The sequence below is a fragment of the Monodelphis domestica genome, chromosome 1, assembly GCF_027887165.1.
Source record: "Monodelphis domestica isolate mMonDom1 chromosome 1, mMonDom1.pri, whole genome shotgun sequence".
Classification (NCBI taxonomy): domain Eukaryota; kingdom Metazoa; phylum Chordata; class Mammalia; order Didelphimorphia; family Didelphidae; genus Monodelphis; species Monodelphis domestica.
The window spans coordinates 522,981,893-523,002,459 of record NC_077227.1 but is presented as its reverse complement, the minus strand read 5'-3'; the positions used below and the strand labels follow the sequence as shown (position 1 = coordinate 523,002,459).

The 20,567-nt window shown below is 36.1% G+C and overlaps 1 long non-coding RNA gene across 1 annotated transcript in view; it reads left to right on the top strand.

Annotated features, from left to right (window-relative positions):
- The first annotated feature begins 228 nt into the window (after positions 1–228).
- The window catches only part of LOC130456505 (uncharacterized), a 49,775-nt gene continuing 29,436 nt past the window's right edge, over positions 229–20,567 (top strand). The window contains exon 1 of the long non-coding RNA XR_008915483.1: positions 229–20,567. This exon is cut by the window's right edge and continues 25,096 nt beyond it. This is a non-coding gene — a long non-coding RNA (uncharacterized LOC130456505).

Below are 20,567 nucleotides of genomic sequence, written 5' to 3'. Positions count from 1 at the left end.
TAATATTTCAGAGTTTCTAAATTTGCATTTTCTTTAGTCAATAATGATTTAAATAATTTTTTCCATATGGCTACATACAACTTTGATTTCTTTATCCAAAAATTATCATTCAAATCTTTTGACTATTAATTAAATTACGAATGCCTTAACTTCTTATGCATTTGAAAAAGTTCTCTATATATTTTAGATATGAAATCACTGAGAAACTATAATTTTTTCAATTTTCTGGTTTCTAATTTTGGTAATATTAGTTTTATTTGTGTAAAATTTTATATTTAGTATAATTTATTTTACATCCCACAATGCTATCTCTAGTTTATTCACAAATTCTTCTTCATCATATAAATATGATATGTAATACTTTTTCTGTTCTAATTCATTTATGATATCATCCTTTATGTCTAGATTATGTAATCATTTTGATATTATCTTGGTAAATGGTATAAAATCTTGCACAATACCTAGTTTCTGCCAGACTACCTTCTAGTTTTCACAATTTGAACCAAAGAGTGAATCCTTATACAATTTATCCTGACCATTACCTACCTCTATGTGCAGGGTAATTCACTTGCTATTTACCAAATTCTCCTTGTCAACTTATTTACAATATATTGTGTTCAGTTCTGGGGGTCAAATCTGCAGAAACTATGAGGGAGAAACTCCAATTGTTGTAAGGCTCATCGCCAGGGCCGGCCAGCCCTGTGTGACCTCACTTGGGGTAATGAAATGAAGAGTAATGAATGGATGCTATATGAAAATGCATAGTGACAAAGCTTTATTGGTTTCACACAAAGCATATATAGGTTAAGACACACAGGAAGATATGATGTTACCACCCAGCAACAGCAGGAACCAATAATTGGGCAGATTCATAGGAATTCATGACATTACCTGCCAGGCACAGGGAAGAACCAAGAGGATTCCAAACAAGCAACTTTCCCACAGTCTCTCACAATTTCTCACAAACCTTATCAATCCTCCCTTTGCTGGCTACTCCAACCTTGCAGTTTCTTTCTCACAAACCTTATCAGTCCTCCCTCTGCTGCTACTCCAACCTTGAGCACACAGCTGGGCAGGTCGTACACAGTTCAACCCACAACCCTGATTATGCAACCCAAGCAGGGAGAAGAGGAGGGCTTTAATTCTTATGGTTCTGCCTCAACTACAATTCCCCCTTTTTGTTTTGCAACAATATGCGGTGTTGGGTCAGAACTTGTCCAATCCTACCCATGCTGGACACAAGGAGCTGGAATAGACAGGGAAGAAGGACCAGTAACATAACTATAAACATTATGAAAGTCAATATGGTTATACTCATTTGAGCTAAAGGCGACAGCCAACTTTGGCCTGATTTAATCCAATTGTATATAGAATCAGCAATATGTTCAGGATAAAGATCCTCAGCTAAGGAAGTATCCATTTCTTCAATAATACGGCTCAATTGTTGGATGTTTTCAGAGATATTGCTTTTTAGCCAAAGACCTTGTAGATCATTTCTAATTTTTTCAAATGCATCAGACTTGTTAACTTTAATAGGAAGAAGACAAAAAGCTGAATAACGATAATCACACCTTAATTTACCCATAATAGCTATAATTTCTACTTGATTAATTAATAACAATACATCTTTAGATATTTGTTGTAAAGCATAAAAAACCCTTGTATTAATATCTTGCTGTATATGCAAAGCTTTGGTTACATTCTGTGCAAGCCCATGCAAATATTCTGCATCATGTTCCAGGACACGAACATTAGCTACACTTTGTGCTATAGAACCACTACTGACAGTTGTAGCAGTAAGGGAGGCTATCAAGGCTACAATAGCTAAAACTATGCAAGAAATACATTTTCTTTTTCTAGAGCTGATTAGTTGAGATAATCTTTCCATTGCTCTAACTGCAGGTGAGTGATACCATCCCCCTGAGTATCTAGCTTGAGTGTCTAATGTAACACTTCTATTTACTGGTTTTTTCATTATAAGTAACATTAACCTAATGAGACATATTTACTTTATCCAATGCCAGGGCTATTTTTCCATAATCAGTCAAAATCTGTGTGAAATTAGCAGAATGTATCCAATTAGTTCTGGGGGCATCACCCACAAAGGTGAGCTGTATCCTCCTATAAAACAATCATGAAATTTATAAGAATCCAGTTTCTTTCCAATACATCTTGTGTTGTTATACCAATATACCCAAATCATATTTTTCCAATGAATACATGATGCCCCTTTTAGATCTACATGACAGCAAGGGCGGAAACATATTAACAGTGTCTCTTTGTTCATATCCCATCACATATAGACAAATAGGTCTTTCTTGTCCCCAAATACAATCACAAGATTCCCCCAGCCAACCTAGATATTGCAGTTGGCTGTAACCTTCATATTTTACCCCTTTGTCTACACGATAAGTTCCTATCCATAAAGAGTCTGATAGGTCAGAATGATCATAATAATGCACCTGCAGAGATCTGAGGGGCAGGCATGCAGGATGGTCTCTTGCGAGGCACACTGGGGATGCCTCAATTAGTCTAGTTCCAATTGAAAGGCACAAACAAATTGTTGGCCTGATGGTTGTCCTTAGCTTGTCTCTCAAAATGATAAATGCCAGGAATCAGTTAGTTTTTGTATATCAGATGGCTTCCGGTAAAGCGTGTCCCATGCTGACATACTCTACCCAAGGTGGTTGTTCCCAAAAAACCCATCTCTTTATTCCAATAGCTGCACTTAAATTCTGGAATAGAAGCAGAAGTCAGTATCTTATGGAGACGTTGTCAAGTCTCCTTGTGAGGCTTCTTGCGCCCTCCCCTTGTTCTTCTCTTTATGGTCAATTTCTTGAACTCAGCGAGGAGGGAGCCATACTGCGTCTTTACCTGTGGAGACACAAACAGAATCTCGGTCTTGTAGGACCACTGGGTGGTCCTTGCCAAGTTTGATTATCATCTTTCCACATGCCACATTTTTGTTCTGGGTCAGGGAGCACAGGAGTGGTACCTGAATTTCGTACATAAGAAAATGCAGAGAAAAAATTTTTCAGCTCTGGATAAATTATTGGAAGTAAAAATCAAATTATTTATAGTATATATAGCTATTGCCAATCATCAATGTGGGGTGCTGTCTCCCCTTTTTTGTTTTAAAAGAAATGTTTTTTAAGATCTGATTACTGTGCTCCACAATAGTTTGTCCTTGTTGGCAAAAAAGAAAAAAATGTTTGGAAGTATAAGCAGGTCCATTATCTGTTTCAGGGAGGGTAAAAATGACAGGTGAGCTACTTTCCTTCTATACTCCTGCCTTGTAATTAGCATTTGCATCAACAAAAACATTAGGTCCTGATACCAGACGATCTCTTAGAATATGAGAAAAAACAATAGGATGTTGTGACAAAAAAGAAAATAAGCTTTGTGGAATGTAGGTGGTAATAGCAATAAGGTACACTAATAGTAAAGACCATTCGTCATGACTTTGTAAATATTTCTGTATTATATCTTTAGCATTAGGTACCCGGATTTCATGAAGATACTATCCTAAACCTGAGATCACATGTTCTATGCCTTTCCCATTTTGCTTTTAGATTTAACCATTCAATGACTTTTTGTTTCTCAGTTAAGGCACCTGTTGGTAACATGAAAGTTGCAAAAATATTCACTTCCACGGCTAATTGAGGCTGATAGTGGTTAAGTGGAGCCTGATTCAATTTGTCTTCTACTATCTCTAAAGCAAGAGAGGCCTCAGGTGTTAAAGTTCCAGAGAAATTCAAATCAGAACTCCCTTCCAGTATTTTGAATAAAGGTTGAAATTCAGTTGTAGTAAGAAATTAATATTACCTAACAATTTCTGATTATCATTTAAGGTATTAAGGCAGTCCTTTCTTACATATAACTGAGCCCCTGAATAGAGTACGGGACTTGTTTTTTGAATCTTTTCTTGACTAAATGGTATTTTTGCAAGGTAATTTCCAATTAACTATAGAACTTGCGTATTTGAGATTCATCTTCAGCCGCAATAAGAATATAATCTATATAATGGATGATGTGCAGAGCAGGAAAATGTAGTATTAATGAAGGGATGAAGCTACATATTGTTGGCTGAATAATCTTATCATTCTGGACATGGAATGTTTGCATTAAAATTCCACAGCTTCAAACAAGCTACTTGGTCAGACAAGGCTGGCAAAGTTTGTTTGAGCATTTTAAAACCTCCATTTCTACAATTAAAATATACTCATCTTAAGTTCTATCACACAGTGGTTGTTAACTCTTTGAGGTCCTTATTTCAGTTCATAAGTATCAGTGTAGAATAATAATAAGCACTTCTTTCTCCTTCCTGTGTGCAAGGAAGGGGTTAATAGCTTCTGAGAAAGTTTATCCCAAGGCTGCTTGGCTCAGTTTAGATTTATTACTTAAGAGCCTTATCTCATCCTTCTTTAACAAGTGAGCTTACTATAATTTAAAATATTGAATTTCTCAAACCTCTTTCATAATAATTTACTCTCAGTGGATTTTAGTTTGAATTCCACAACTCCCAAATAACTTTGATTAAGTCCTTTAGCGATGTTTCAGTGTTTAACCAAACTGAAGTACACAGCATTTACGTGCACTCCTCTCAAATTTCTGTCTAAAGTAGAATAAAACCTACAGTTTAGTTTTCTTTTCACTCAAAATATTGCTACATACCTGATTAAATTCCAATTTATAATTTGTTCTATCTATTTAACACTAGAATTCACAGTATCAACTAGTATCTCTAGCCATTACTATTATTTCTTCTGGCTTCTCCTCTTTACCATTATTGTAAGTAGAGGAAAGGTACTATCCTGAATTGTATTTAATCCTTATGACAAGCCATTTTTTATTCCAAGGCTGCAGTTTGCATATCATATACCCTTAAATTCCTTTCTATACATTGTACACATTTTAAAAGCAATTCATATAACCTTAGTCAAAGACAACAACGTTTAGAAATTTTCTCTTGCAAAATACCAAATTCCTAGTACTAATATTATTAAATCCCATGAACAGATTAATCGCTTAAATTTCTTGTGTGTCATATAATTTTTTGTTACTATTCCTGATAGCACATGCATGAAAATAAATCTGATTTGAAAAAATCCCAAACTTAATTTCTTGAATAAGTTTTTCTCAACAACATAACAACTTTTTCTGGATGACTTTTACATCTATAAAGTAGCCAGAGCAATTTTTGTCCTTATAAAATAAAATATTCCCTCTCTGAATTAGTCTGGCTATCAGCCACATTTAGATAATTCTCAAATTCACTGAAACCATTATGCATAGCAAGATTTAACAAAATAAACTTCTAACCATGAGTTTTGTTGTGCTCAATAAAATCTGGTTAACATTATTAACATGACAAATAGTTACTACAATACACAAAATTAAATTTAGATCATATCAAAATCATTAACGATCCTCCCAAATTGCATACATCAAACCATTAATCTTAAAGCAATTCATATATGAATGAATGAAAAATAGCCTCTAATTGTGGAGTAAAAATCTCCCTTTTCCTGCTCTGAATTTTTCTCTTTTTCGCTCCTTTGGGGGCCCATCCAAAGGAAGAAAGAGGAAAAAAATCATGGAACAGGTATTTGCTTTTGTCCTCTGCTGAGGATTTTTGACAGGCAAGTTCAATCTTGCAACTATCCCATTTTATTTTCTTTCTTTTTGTGAGTGTCCAATTTAAAAATACATAGAGATGAGACTTTGACAAAGACAACGATAAACAGAAACACACAACATTGTGACAAGCATGCTTTGAAAAAAAATCAGTGTTTTAGGATCCATCCTAAAGAAAAAATATAATTTTCCTCTCACCCTTAGAGTATCTCATATACTCACCAATGAGGGGATCTCTGTAGCATCGAAACTTTGCATGACCAGCACACAGTGTCAGGGGTTCTCCAAAGAGAACTGAAGGGGGGGTTCCAATAAAAGAACCGGGGGAAAGGGGTCCCTAATAGGGGACAGTTTAGAACTATCCGGGGACAGCTTAGAGCTGTCTGAGAGGTCACAAGAAAGAAAGATTGGAACATTATCAAAGAAGGATAATGAACGTTTTCTCGAGAGATACAACCTATCCTCCCCAATCCTCCCCATAGTGTTAACAGGGGAGTTAACCAGTTCCTAGGAGATCTTGGAACTGTTTGCCAATCTTTGTCCTTTAAAAGGACAGGAATTAAATTACCCATTACTGCTAAAAGATAAACTAAAAAGTGAAAGAGAGAGACAAAGTTAGGGAACAGAGGAGGCCCGCCAATGCGGCACTCTTATCTCTGTTTGATCCCCTGCACACCCGAGCTGCAGTCTCGGGGCAGAGGCCATTAACTCTTCGTCATCCTATGACCAGCAAAGGAATAGGGGTTACGAAGCATTACGTCCCTAAATCCGGATGCCATTTTTGTAAGGCTCATTGCCAAGGTTGGCCAGCCCTGTGTGACCTCACTTGGGGTAACGAAATGAAGAGTAACGAATGGACGCTATATGAAAATGCATAGCGACAAAGCTTTATTGGTTTCACACAAAGCATATATAGGTTAAGACACACAGGAAGATATGATGTTACTGCCCAGCAACAGCAGGAACCAATAATTAGGCAGATTCATGGGAATTCATGACGTTACCTGCCAGGCACAGGGAAGAACCAAGAGGATTCCAAACAAGCAACTTTCCCACAGTCTCTCACAAATTGTATTCAAACATTTGATGGACTTCCTAGAAGAAATATTAGAATTTTCCTGTATAGCCCTAAAGGGTAGGACTCAGAAAGACCAGCTTGCTGACTGATAAACTGAATAAATAAATGGATCAAAAATATTTATTAAACCCTTATTAATTAAATTACAAAGCCAATTCAGATCCCATTTCCTTTTGGCTGAGTAATATATATTAAATTCTTATGGAAGACATATGATGGTTCCTGCTTACTTTTTCATAAAGACAACCCAATTTTTTTTTAAATTTTGGACCAAAATTTATTTAATGATTTCCATAGAGCTAAATTATGGCTATTTTACAACATGATGCATCAATCCACAGCATCACATACAGTACTGCTCTTTGTTTTGTGTTATGATTAAAATTCTCTGAAGACTGTATATTTATTTGTAATTATTTATTAAAAGTGCAAAGTGGGTCCATCACATGGCTGTTTTCCAAGTTAACCCAAGTGTGCTGTCTACCTTGTGTCCTTGCTCAGTAGGTAAAGAGCTTTTGGATTTCTTGATCCAAACCTTATATCCTTATGACATTAATTTTACTGGGTTATCCTGATTGGACAGATTTTACTTCAGTTCAGGTCAGAGGCTGGTCTTCCAAATACCAGCAGTCATGTGGGACAAGAGGCAAGCATCTTCTGAGACTCCAGGGAGCTACAAGGCTTCTGCTGGTGTCCTCCTTTGCAGATATACCTTAGACCTCATTATAAATCTAATCAGAGAATGGGGGGATGAATGGAAACCTAGTTCATTAGAGAAACACACCAAAATTGATCTTAGGATACCAAGAAAAGGGATACAAACTGGTGTTCAGTTCTTACATACCCCCTCTGATTCTTTGGAAGGCATAGCAGTCTTCCCAGTGAATCATTGCATATATAATATTGATACATTTCAGGATTGTCTCACCAGGGTACATAAGGATCCTAAGCTATATATATTTTATGAAGGGCCTAACTACATTTTGCCATTTCTTAACATATCAAAAATGACTGAAAGACAAATCGACAAGGAGCCATTAGGGGGTATTTACTTTTTCTGGCACAAGGGTTTTATAGTCAGTATAAAATATTCGTGTATGGGAAGGACAGAAGTGGATGAATTGCCCATTGCCCCCACAGTTCAGATCATTATAAACAAAGGCTCACTCAAAGTCTCATGATCCAGTGTCTAATTTCTGGGGGCATCCTCTATTGCTGTGATCTTTTTAGTCTGTCTGGAATTATGATGGTCCTCACAGAATCTTTTCTGGAAGATCTGATTTTCTGGCCCAGGTTACTGGAGATATATATTTATCCCTAAAATTGCTTTAAAAAGACCTTACTCAATGGACCTTTTTGTCCATCACAATCCCCACTCAGGCGAATGAAATATTTCTTGGGATCTAATCCTACATATAAGCATATACATAACCAGATGATAACACAAAATACCATTCTTTCATGGTGAATATTCTTTTTTTAAAACCCTTACCTTCCATCTTAGAATAAATACTGTGTATTGGTTCTAAGGCAGAAGAGTGGTAAGGGCTAGACAACGGGGGTCAAGTGACTTGATCAGGATCACATAGATAAGAAGTGTCTGAGGTCAGATTTGAACCCAGGACCTCCCATCTCTGGGTCTGGCTCTCAATCCACTGAGCCACCCAGCTGCCCTCCAACCCTCATGGTTAATATTCTTATAGAACAATAGAAGACTTAGTATACGATGTGTGGTTAGGTTACTCACTTAAGAATGCATTAAATGTCACCCAAATAATATATAAAGTATATTTCCCCCAAATAAGAAAAAACATAGAAATAAAAATTATAACAAGTCTGTGCTACATATTCAAGGTGTATATCCTAAAAGCATGTAGGTCAGGTGCAACAATATTGAAATTAAACACCATCTGTCATAACTAGGGAAAATTGCCACACCAAAGAAGAAAAGAAAGAGGCATCTGATTTCTATACTGTACAAGGCTCATAGGGATAGCAATCTGGAGTAAAGATACAACTGCCCAAGTCAGAAGAGTCCTCCCTCAGTCATTTCTGAACAATTGCTCTTTCAAATCTCCCCTGAGACAGCTCTCTCCACCTTGGAGAGTGTCCATTGATTATCAACTTATCATCCCTGATCAGTGGCTTATTAACAGTTCCTTTGTAGTTTTCCTGGAATCAGACTCAAAATATCAGTTATAGTCTCATAAGATTTAATCACATAGTAGGTTTCAGTAGTCTAAGTTTTGGGGTATGTCATGTCAAGCTATTAGACATTAAAAAGAGATCCCTTGATACCAAGTATTGTGTGTAATTCCATAAATTCAAGTTAAAAATCATAATTAAAACTAATAAGAGAGGAAAAAATATCAAAAAGACCATTTCTCAAACCCCATTAATGTAACAGTTAAATGCATTTATTTTTTTAATGCAGATTGATTCCTTAAAACTGAAATTTATTATAACTCTAACATGACCATGATTTTCAGTATGCATATACATAAGTTTTTCCCCTGTAAAAAGCTTGGCATAGACTTTATAGAATTAAGGCAAAGTCTGAAAACTATAATAATTCCTAGAATGAAAAAAGCCCATTTGGGCACAGTTGCTAACAAATCTGTGCCATGTATCATCAGAGGTCACATGTGTCTCTAATGCAGCGGTTCTCAACCTCTCAATTTGTAGCAATGAGAATACATAATGCATATGAGGTATTTACATTCTGAATCATAATGTAGCAAAATTACAGTTTTGAAGTAGCCACCAAAATAATTTTTTGGTTTGGGGTCACTGCAACATAAGGAACTGTATTGTGGGGTCACGGCATTAGAAAGGTTGAGAACCACTGATCTAATGTGATTTTTCTGTCATTCAAAATTCTTCGAAGCTCATGGACACTTTCAACAATTTTACCTGACTTAAATTTATGTAAGAACAAGATTGATTAATAAGAGCATAGGCATATCCAGAAGTCTTGTAAGTGTATCAAGGGCTAGCCAGTTTTTGTATGACTGTCTTTGCCAAGGAATCAATATCTTCTTGGAAGAAGGAGTTAGCTTTAGAAGTTTGGGAGGGGGCTTGGCCCTGAGCTAATTTCTCAAATTTGCAGAGATATTCCCAATAGAATCCATTACTACCAGCATCTCAAATTTGGGCTTAGCAGTCCAGAAATATCTCTTTGTTGCAGAAAAAGTGGCTATTGAATTAGGACTAGACCTCCTGCTCATGTATGCCACCAGGTATCCATATTCCTAATCATACACTTTTTTGTCCAGCCAATAAAATGATTATGCATTGAGATTAGTGGTGTGGTAGTGTGGGGGGTTACATAGGTCAAACCACAGGTCTCATACCCACCCTTGGAAGGGAAGAGTAAGCTGAGGAGTAACAGATATAGAGTTACCCAGGAGTCATTACACCCTATGCGAACTCTGTCTTCAACTGTGATGAGGCAATAACAGTTGTAAAATATATGTACTTATGGGACCTACCTTTTATCCTATTGAGCTATGTCTTAGCACAGATAAATATTGTGTTATGGAATCGAATAGTGAGGTTGCAGTTCAGATTGTCACACATGTATCTGATACCCAATGATCCCTTACCTGTTTTGACACATAAACCAAAGGTGGGTAAATAGTCAGTCTGGGAGTGGGGCTCTCATATATCTGAAAATTACCTTAATGTATGTTAAAATCAACCAATATTTGAAAAATACGTGATTCTTTCAAAGCCCATTGATAATGATTGTGAACAGGTTGATGGGCTCCATCTGTTACTATTAATGTGGCAACAAAGGCAAGAGGGCGAAAGGCTTGCTTGGCAATATATGACCACATGAGCTGCAAGTTGTGGCAAAGTCTCATTTGTATGGACTGGAATTGTTGCCCATGATAAAACAGAGCTCCAATGGAGCTGGTGACAATATCCATAAGGATCAATGTCCTTAATTTGGCATAGAGTAGCCATAGTTGTCTATAGACCCTAAAAATAGCATTATCCTTAGTCCAGTCATCAGAAGAGAGAACAAAAGTAGAAAAGGCAATATGGCTTAATGTTGAGAACAAAATTATACCCAATGAGGGTAGTGTTTTTTAAAAACAAAGTAAACAAAATTAGGATTGGCTATAAAATCCCTAATCACAAAAAGATACGAAGAATAAAATAAAAGCAAAATCAAATCTAAAGAAAGACACACAATGATGTACAATGAAAGTGACAAGATATAAGTTAATCAGTGTCAATAGATAGTACTGATTTTACATGAGAGCAATGAATCTGAGAGTCTTTTTTCTCCAGTTTTGATGGGAGTCAGAGTAGTGAGCAACATTTGGAAGGGTTGGAAGCCCAAGTAGGCTGAGTCCCACCAATTTGCTGGAAGTTTTTTATATATACCTTGTTTCCTGGATGTATATCATGGAATGAGAAGTCTAAGGGTCCAGTTTGTACTACTACCAAAGAGTCATGAAGTTCATGTAATCTGACCTGTAATTTCTATATATGAGGTAACAGAGACATCCCCTCATAATGATGATGTATATGCAGGGGAAAAGATTTGGCCTGAATAGGGGATGTCCAAAAAGCATTTCAAATGGGCAGACATGTAGATCTCTCCTAGGTCTCCTGCACAACAAAAATTGGGTTAAAGGAAGAATCTCAGTCCACTTCAAGTGAGTCTCTGTGCATAGTTTGCCAATCATGGTTTTAAGTTCTTTGTTCATATGTTAAATGTAGTATGGTCCCTGGAAATGCTAGGTTGTATGAAATTTGAGAATAATTCCAAAATAACAATAAACCTATGATAAAACAAAATTATTAAAATGAACACTCTTATATGAGTCAATGTGGACAGGTGGGCCAAATCGGGGATTACATATCTACAAATTTTTAAGTACCAGGGAAGGTTTTTGTCCATTTAGTGAACTGGTACATTATAAGAAGACAAACCTTATAATGTTCAGCTTTAGTTTTTAATTTTAGTTTTTTAATGTTGAGATCATTTCACAAGTGGCTTAAGGAATTGATTGCAAGGCCTACAGATAGGACATCCTTGTTTGAAATCTGGTCTCAGACACTTTCTAGATCTGTGTCACTTAACCCCCATTGCCTAGCTCTTGCTGCTCTTCTGCCTTAGAACCAATACATAGCATTGATTCTAAGATGAAATTAAGGGTTAATTTTTTAAAATATTAAAATGTGCAGTTATTTTATTTACTTGCCCTGCCAGCAGAGGGTGTGTAAACCAGAAGATGTCCACTAAAATCCTTAGCACAGAAAGCATGCTAACACATAGGAGGCTATATTGGCAAGACCTGGGGCCACCCAAACTCTTTTAATGGAATCCACAATTCCTTGATTACAAAAAAAGGCTACTCCTGTGAATAGATAAGCATATTAGATGATGGAAGCTTCTGCAAAGGAAGAGTTTTCCTTCTGATGACACCCAAACCACACTAATCTGCCTTGCTTTAAACATCTGCTTCTACTTCTCCACTTCCTGTTCATTATAAAAGAGAAAGGGAAATTTGGTTCATCATTAGATGTCACAGTCAAAATTAATTCAGGTATTGCCTTTGATCCAGTTATACCACTACTGGATTTGTACACCAAAGAGATAATAAGGAAAAATTTGTGTACAAAAATATTTATAGCCATGCTCTTTGTGGTGGCAAAAACTTGGAAAATTAAGGGATGACCTTCAATTGGGGAATGGCTGAACAAAATGTGGTATATCTTGGTGATGGAATACTATTGTGCTGAAAGGAATAATAAACTGGAGGAATTCCATGTGAACTGGAGTGACCTCCAGGAATTGATGCAGAGTGAAAGGAACAGAACCAGGAGAACATTGTACATGGAGACTGATACACTGTGGCACAATTGAATGTAATGGACTTTTCTACTATCAACAATGCAATGATCCAGCACAATTCTGAGGGTCTTATGAGAAAGAACACTATCCACATCCAGATAAATATTTTAAATTAACTCAGGTCATTCTGAGGCCACAAGCCTTTAGCTACAGTGTTTGCCTGCTGATGTCCTCTAAAGACAAAGTCAGTCCCTTCTGTATGGAGAAAACAATAAACAATAAACAAGGCTGTGGGTAGCTGAAGAGCAGACAAGAGTTCTTTAATGATCTCTGCATTCACAATTGTTTTGCCAAGAGAAATCACAAATATTCTTGGCATCCAGAGCATGTCAACAACATGACAGACTCCAAAAGCATAACTGGAGTCCATTTTATTATTGCTTTCTTTCCTGCCTTCTCTCAAGGCAATCAATTCCACTTTCTGGGAGGTAAAATATGGAGGTAATGAAGCGTTCCAGATGACCATGATACAACTGCAGTGCTACTGTGGCATATGCCATCCCTTATGAAAGAAGAACCATCAGTGTAGAGGACTAAATCAAGGTTTTGTAAAAGTTAATCAGGGATATCATTACAGGGATTCTCAGCCATGTCCACTATGGATGTACAATCATATTGTAGTTCCCCAGAGCCTGGTGAATCAGGAAGAAATGTTGCAAGCTCAAGGACTGTATAAAATTTAAGGGTGATAGTCTCATTCCCTTAGAAAGTGATCTTATACCTAGCAAGCCTTTGATCTGAAAATGTGTAATTTCTTGACCTCATAAGAGCAGAGAACAGTTAAATGAGAACCCAGAATTATGTCTGAGGCTTTTTTCACCAGGAGAGCTATGGAAGCAACAGGCTGAAGGCAGAGTGGTGATGCTCCAGCTGACACTCAATCCAGGTGTGCAGAATAATTGGCTAGCGGGCATTATATGGGTTCCACAGCTTGAGTCAAAACCCAGAAGTCATATCCCTCTGTTCATGTTGGTACAACATAAATGACTTTTTATAGTCTGGAATAGGAGAAGATAGAATGGCCTGTTTTACTTTTGTGAAAAGTGACAGGTACTAAAATCTAATTGAAGGGGTCAGGGACTAAATTTTTATGAGAGGTTCAAGGGAATTAGAAATTTCCCCGTAACAGGCATCTATTTGTCTATAGAACTCTGTGGACCTTAAGATTACTCTCAGTTTCCTCTTAGAAGAAGGCACAGAGAGTTACAAAATAGCTTCAGTGTGATTGTGGGAAATAGAGCAGATTTCAGTTGCTAAAATAAAACTCAAATATTCCACTTTTGGAAGGCACTACTGTAGCTTTGCCCTAGAAACCTTTTAGCCTCTCTGAAAGCACTTTAAAAGGAAATGCCTAGAACTTTCCTAGCATGTCTATGCATCTAGTGCTGCTAAAATAAAATTCTCAACATATCGATCTAAAATAGAACCCTAAAATATGATAGTAGCTAAGTTTTGCTGTAAAATTTGAGAGCATAAGATTGAGTTCTCTACATATCACTGAGGCAAATGAGTCCATGCTCACTGGGATGGGAACATGTTCAAATGAAAGTTAATATATTCCTAGGATTTACATGAATAGGAATGGGAAAAAAAGCAGAACAAAGATATTTCACTGTAATTTCACTAGGGATTGAGGATATGATGATTGCAGGATTTGGCACCCCTTGATTTCTAGGTACAACATGTGAATTAACTGCATGCACATCCTGCAGAAAATGAACCCATCATGGTCTGGTTTAGGATTTTTTTTTACTGAGAGAATTGGTAGATTATATTCAGATTTGCATAATATTAAAATCCCTTGCTCATTCAATGAATCAGTTAATAGGGATATCCCTTCAATACTTTCTTTGGTAAAACGGTACTAAGGAATGGAAGGTAAGGGACACGTTTTGTCTTATTCTGAAGAAGAACATCTGATTTAAGAGGGTGAAACCCAGAGTGATTTAGGCAGTTGTAGGGACAAAGAACCACCTGGAGAGCATGATTTTGTGGACTGAGTTTATATAAGAGCTGAGGGATTCCCCAAGAGATTCACAGTGGGGTTCAGCATCAGGATGAATGAATGTTCTACTGACAGAGGCCCACAGAACACAAGGTGAGGAGGAAGCATTTCCACACGATAAGGGGTTAAAATTACTCCTACCAAAGCACAAGCTGATCACCCCTCCTCCACGCCACCTACAGCACCAGAGTCAGAGCCAGTGTAGAACAATCTCTAGGTTCTTAGGGGGTGGGTAGGGATGGCTGAGGACACCACAGACTTACCCCTGAGAGCAGCAAGACTTAGTACCCCAGAAGGCTGAAGAAAACAGAGCTTGGGCAAAGAGATAGGGCAGAGACGGAATGCCCACAGCACACGTGGTGGAGACTGAAAAATAGCCTCAGTGCAAAAACTGCTTTGTAGCTCGAAACACAGAGACCTGTCTACCCTCCTCACTCAGACTTCTCCTGGGAAGGGAAGAAAAAACTAACACAGCAATTGCCACCAACACCCAAGAACTACAATCTACAACTACCAAAAAGAAAAAGAAAGAAAGAAAGAAAGAAAGAAAAAAAACTCTGACCCTGTATAACTTCTATGGGGAAAAACAGCAGACTCCAGAGGAGATAGCAGAGGGTGACAAACAAGAAAACACATTCAAACTTTTAAAAAATGGAAATTGATCACAAGCTCTCTAGGAAATCAAATTGGAGTTCAAGAACCAAGTAACAAAGATAGGAGAAATTTGGCAAGAAAAGTGAGAAATAGTTCAAAAAAGAAAATAACAGGTTAAAAGACAGACTCTCCCACTTGGAAAAAGAAGCCCAGAATTCAAATGAAACTATAAACAAATAGGAGGCCAGAAATGACCTGATGATTAAAAGCAGGACAGACCAAAACAAAAAGGAAAAATCAAAAGATCATAGCTGAAAACCAGACTTTCAAAACTAGAATTGAGCAACTAGAAGCTAATGATCTCACAGACAGCAAGAATTAATAAAGCAAAGTAAAAAGAATGACAAAGTAGAAGGAAACATGAAATGTCTCATTGAGAAGACAATTTATCTGGAAAACAAGCCCAGGAGAGACAATTTGAGAATCATAGGTCTATCTGAAAACCTACAAATGAACAGAAACCTTGACATCATTCTACAAGAAATTATCCAAGAAAACTGCCCTGATATTCTTGAACAAGGGCAAAATAGACATTGAAAGAATCCATAGAGCACCCCCTACATTAAATCCCCAAAAGAAAACCCCCAGGAATATAAGTGCCAAATTTAAGGGCTTCCAAGCTAAGGAGAAAATATTGTGAGAAGCCAGAAAGACAATTCAGATATCAAGGAGCACCAATCAGGATTATATAGGATTTTGCAGCCTCCACCCTAAAGGACCACAAGGCTTAGAATATGATATTCAGAGAGGCAAGAGAATTGGGTCTATAACCAAGGATCACCTACCCATCAAAACTGACTATATATTTCTAGGGAAAAGTATGGGCATTTAACAAAATAGATTTCCAAGTATTTGTAAAGAAAAGACCAGAACTAAATGGAAAATTTGATGTCCAAATCAAAAATTCAAGAGAAACATGAAAAGGTAAACAAGAAAGAGGGGGAAATTTTTTGAAGGGCTTTAGTAAGGCCAAATTGTTTATATTCCTATATGGAAAAATTATATTTGTAACTCTCAAAAACTATAGTACTTAGAAGAATTATTCATAGGTAGAAGGTGGAGTACTAAGTAGTTTAAGTTGATATGTAAAAGAAGAAAGCAGGGGGAAATAGATGGCACCAAGAGAAACTTGAAGGAATAAGAAAAATAGTATAATGTATACCATATAAAGAGGTGCATGGGAGGGGGAGGGGAAGAATGTTGTTTTAAGAAGGAAAGGAAGAGAATACTAATAGGTAATACTTAAACCTCACTCTCAGTGGAATCAATTCTGAGAGAGAAGAGCATCTAGCTCTACTGGGGTATAGAATTCTATGTTACTCTACAGGGAAGTTAAGAGGGGAAAACAAAAGGGAGGGACAAGGAGTACCAAAAAGGAGGCAAAGAGAGGGGAGAGGGAATTTAATAGACCCTAAAGAATGAGAGGGGAATAATAAAGGAGGGGATAGAAAGGGAAGTTAAATAAGAGTGGGAATTAAAGGGACTGATTAAAAGCAAAACACTGGTATAGAAGGAAATAGTGAAAGAAAGGGAAAGACTTAAGAGGGGAAATAAAAATGATGGGGAATACACAGGTGGTAATCATAACTTTAAATGTGAATGATATGAATTCACCCATAAAATAGAAACAAATAGCAGAGTGAATTAGAAACCAAAATACTACCATATGTTGTCTACAAGAAACACACATGGCTGGTAGACACACACAAGGTAAAGGTAAGAGGCTGGAGCAAAATCTATTGGGCATCAACTGAGAAAAAGAAGACAGGAGTTGCAATCATAATATCTGTCAAAAGCAAAGTAAAATAGATCTGATTAAAAGAGTCAGGGAAAGTAATTAGATCCTGATAAAAGGCAGTATAAACAGTAAGGAAATAGAAGTACTCAACATGTATTCACCAAGTGGTATAGCATTCAGATTTTTAAAGGAGAAACTAGTGGAGCTTAAGGAGGAAATAGATAGTAAAACTATACTAGTAGGAGACCTGAAACTACCTCTATCAGATCTAGAGAAATCAAATAAAAAAATAAACAGGAAAGAGATAAGAGATGTGAATGAAATCTTAGAAAAATTGGAGTTAATAGATATTTTGAGAAAAATAAATAGGGACAAAAAAGGAAACACCTTTTTAGCAGCACATGGTACATTCACAAAGATTGACTATGTGTGGGCATAAAAACATAGTAAACAAATGCAGAAAAGAAATAACAAATGCAATCTTTTTAGATCATAATGCAATAAAAATAATAATTAGCAAGGGTATATGGAGAGACAAACCAAAAATTAATTGAAAATTAAATATGATTCTCCAAAGTCAGTTTGTTAAAGAATAAATCACAGAAACAATTAATAATTTAATTGAAAAGAATGACAATGATGAGACATGATATTAAAATCTATGGGATGCAGCCAAAGCAGTACTCAGGGGGAAATTTATATCCCTGAGTGTATATATTAACAAGTTAGGGAGGAAAGAGGTCAATGAATTGGGCATGCAAATTAAAAAACTAGAAAGAGAACAAATTAAAAATCCCCAGATGAAAACCAAATTTAAATCCTAAAAATTAAAGGAGAAACTAAGAAAATTGAAAGTGAAAGAACTATTGAATTAATAAATAAGACTAGAAGGTGGTACTTTGAAAAAAACAAATAAAATACATAAAGTACTAATTAATTTAGTTAAAAAAGGAAAGAAGAAAACCAAATTAATAGTATCAGTGATGAAAAGGAAAATCTCGCCTCTAATGAAGAGGAAATTAAGGCAAGCATTAAAAACTACTTTGCCCAATATGACAATAAATATAGCAATCGAGGTGATATAGTTGAATATATACAAAATGTAAAATGCCTAGATTAACAGAAGAAGAAATAGAATACTTAAATAATCCAATATCAGAGAAAGAAATTGAACAAGACATCAAAGTACTCACTAAGAAAAATTCCCCAGGGCCAGATGGATTCACAAATGAATTCTATCAAACATTCAAAGAACAACTAATCCCAACATTATACAAACTATTTGACAAAATAAGCAAAGAAGGAGTTCTACCAAATTCCTTTTATGACACAAATATGGTACTGATTCCAAAGCTAGGAATACAAAAAACAGAGAAAGAAAACTGCAGACCAATCTCCTTAATGAACATAGATGCAAAAATCTTAAATAGAACACTAGCAAAAGGACTCCAGAAAGTGATCATGATTCACTACGATCAGGTGGGTTTTATATCAGCAATACTAGCATCATTTAATATTAGGAAAACTACCCATATAATTGACCACATCAACAACTAAAACCACAGAAATCACATGATTATCTCAATAGATGCAGAAAAACCTTTGACAAAATATAATACTCATTCCTATTGAAAACACCAGAAATTATAGGAGTAGAAGGGCCTTTCCTAAAAATAATAAGCGGTATATATTTAAAACCATCAAAAAACATTATCTGCAATGGGGATAAATTAGAAACCTTCCCAATAATATCAGGAGTGAAACAAGGATGCTCATTATCACCTCTATTATTTAACATTGTACTAGAAATACTAGCAGTGGAAATCAAAGAAGAAAAAGAAATTGAAGGTATTAAAATAGGCAATGAGGAGACTAAACTATCACTCTTTGCAGATGATATTTTGGCCTACTTAAAAAATCATAGAGAATCAACCAAAAAGCTAGTAGAAATAATCAAAACTTTAGCAAAGTAGTAGGATACAAAATAAACCCACACAAAGCATCAGCATTTCTATATATTTCCAACACATCCCAGCAGCAAGAGTTAGAAAGAGAAATTCCATTTAAAATCACCCTAGATAATATTAAATATTTAGGAATCTATTTGCCAAGACAGGTATTATATGAACATAACTACAAAACACTTTTCCAACAATTAATGCTAGATCTAAACAATTGGGAAAACATTGATTGCTCATGGGTAGGACAAGCTAATATAATGAAAATGACAGTCTTACCCAAATTAATTTACTTATTCGGTGCCATACCTCTCAAACTACCAAGAAACTTTTTTACTGAATTAGAAAAAATTATTATAGAGTTCATTTGGAAGAATAAAAGATCAGAAACATCAGGGAAAATAATGGAAAAAATGTGAAGGATGGGGGCCTAGCACTATCAAATCTTAAACCATACTTTAAAGCAGTGGCCATAGAAACAATATGGTACTGACTAAAAGACAGGAGAGAGGATAAGTGAAACAAACTTGGGGTAGATGACCACAACAAGACACTTTATGAGAAACCCAAATATCCCAGCTTTGGGGACAAAACCCCACTATTTTATGAAAAATACTGGGAAAATTAGAGAACAGTGTGGGAGAGATTAGGTTTAGATCCATGTCACCCATCCTACACCAAGATAAATACAGAATGGGTGGATGACAAATATAAAGAAGGAAACTATAAGTAAATTAGGTGACCATAGAATAGTTTGCCTGTCAGAGCTATGGGAAAGGAAAGATTTTAAGCCCAAGCAAGAAATAGAGAATATTACAAAATGTAAAATGAATAATTCTGATTACATTAAATTAAAAAGTTTTCTTACAAACAAAACCAGTGCAATCAAAATTAGAAGGGAAGCAACAAATTGGGAAAAAAATCTTTACAACAAAAACCTTTGACAAAGGTCTAATTACTCAGATTTATAAGGAGCTTAATAAGTTGAACAAAAAAAAATCAAGCCATTCCCCAACTGATGAATGGGATAGGGACATAAATTGGCAATTTTCAGATAAAGAAATCAGAACTATCAATAAGCACATGGAAAAAAGTGTTCTAAATCTCTTATAATTAGAGAAATGTAAATCCGGACAACTCTGAGGTATCACCTCACTTCTAGCATATTGGCTAAAATGACAGCAAAGGCAACTAATAAATGTTGGAGAGGATATGGCAAAATCAGAACATTAATGCACTGCTGGTGGAGTTGTGAATTGATCCAACCATTCTGGAAGGCAATTTGGAAATGTGCACAAAGGACATTAAAAGACTGCCTGCCCTGTGATCCAATCATACCCTGCTGGGTTTATACCCCAAAGAGATAATAAGGAAAAAGACTCTACAAAAATATTTATAGCTGTGTTCTTTGTGGTGGCAAAAAAATTTGGAAAATTGGGGAATGGGTGGACAAATTATGGTATCTATTGGTTGTGGAATGCTATTGTGCTAAAAGGAATAATGAATTCCATGTGAACTGGAACAACCTCCAGGAATTGATGCAGAGTGAAAGAAGCAGAACCAGAAGAACATTATACATAGAGATGGATACACTGTGGCACAATCAAATGTAATGGACTTCTCTA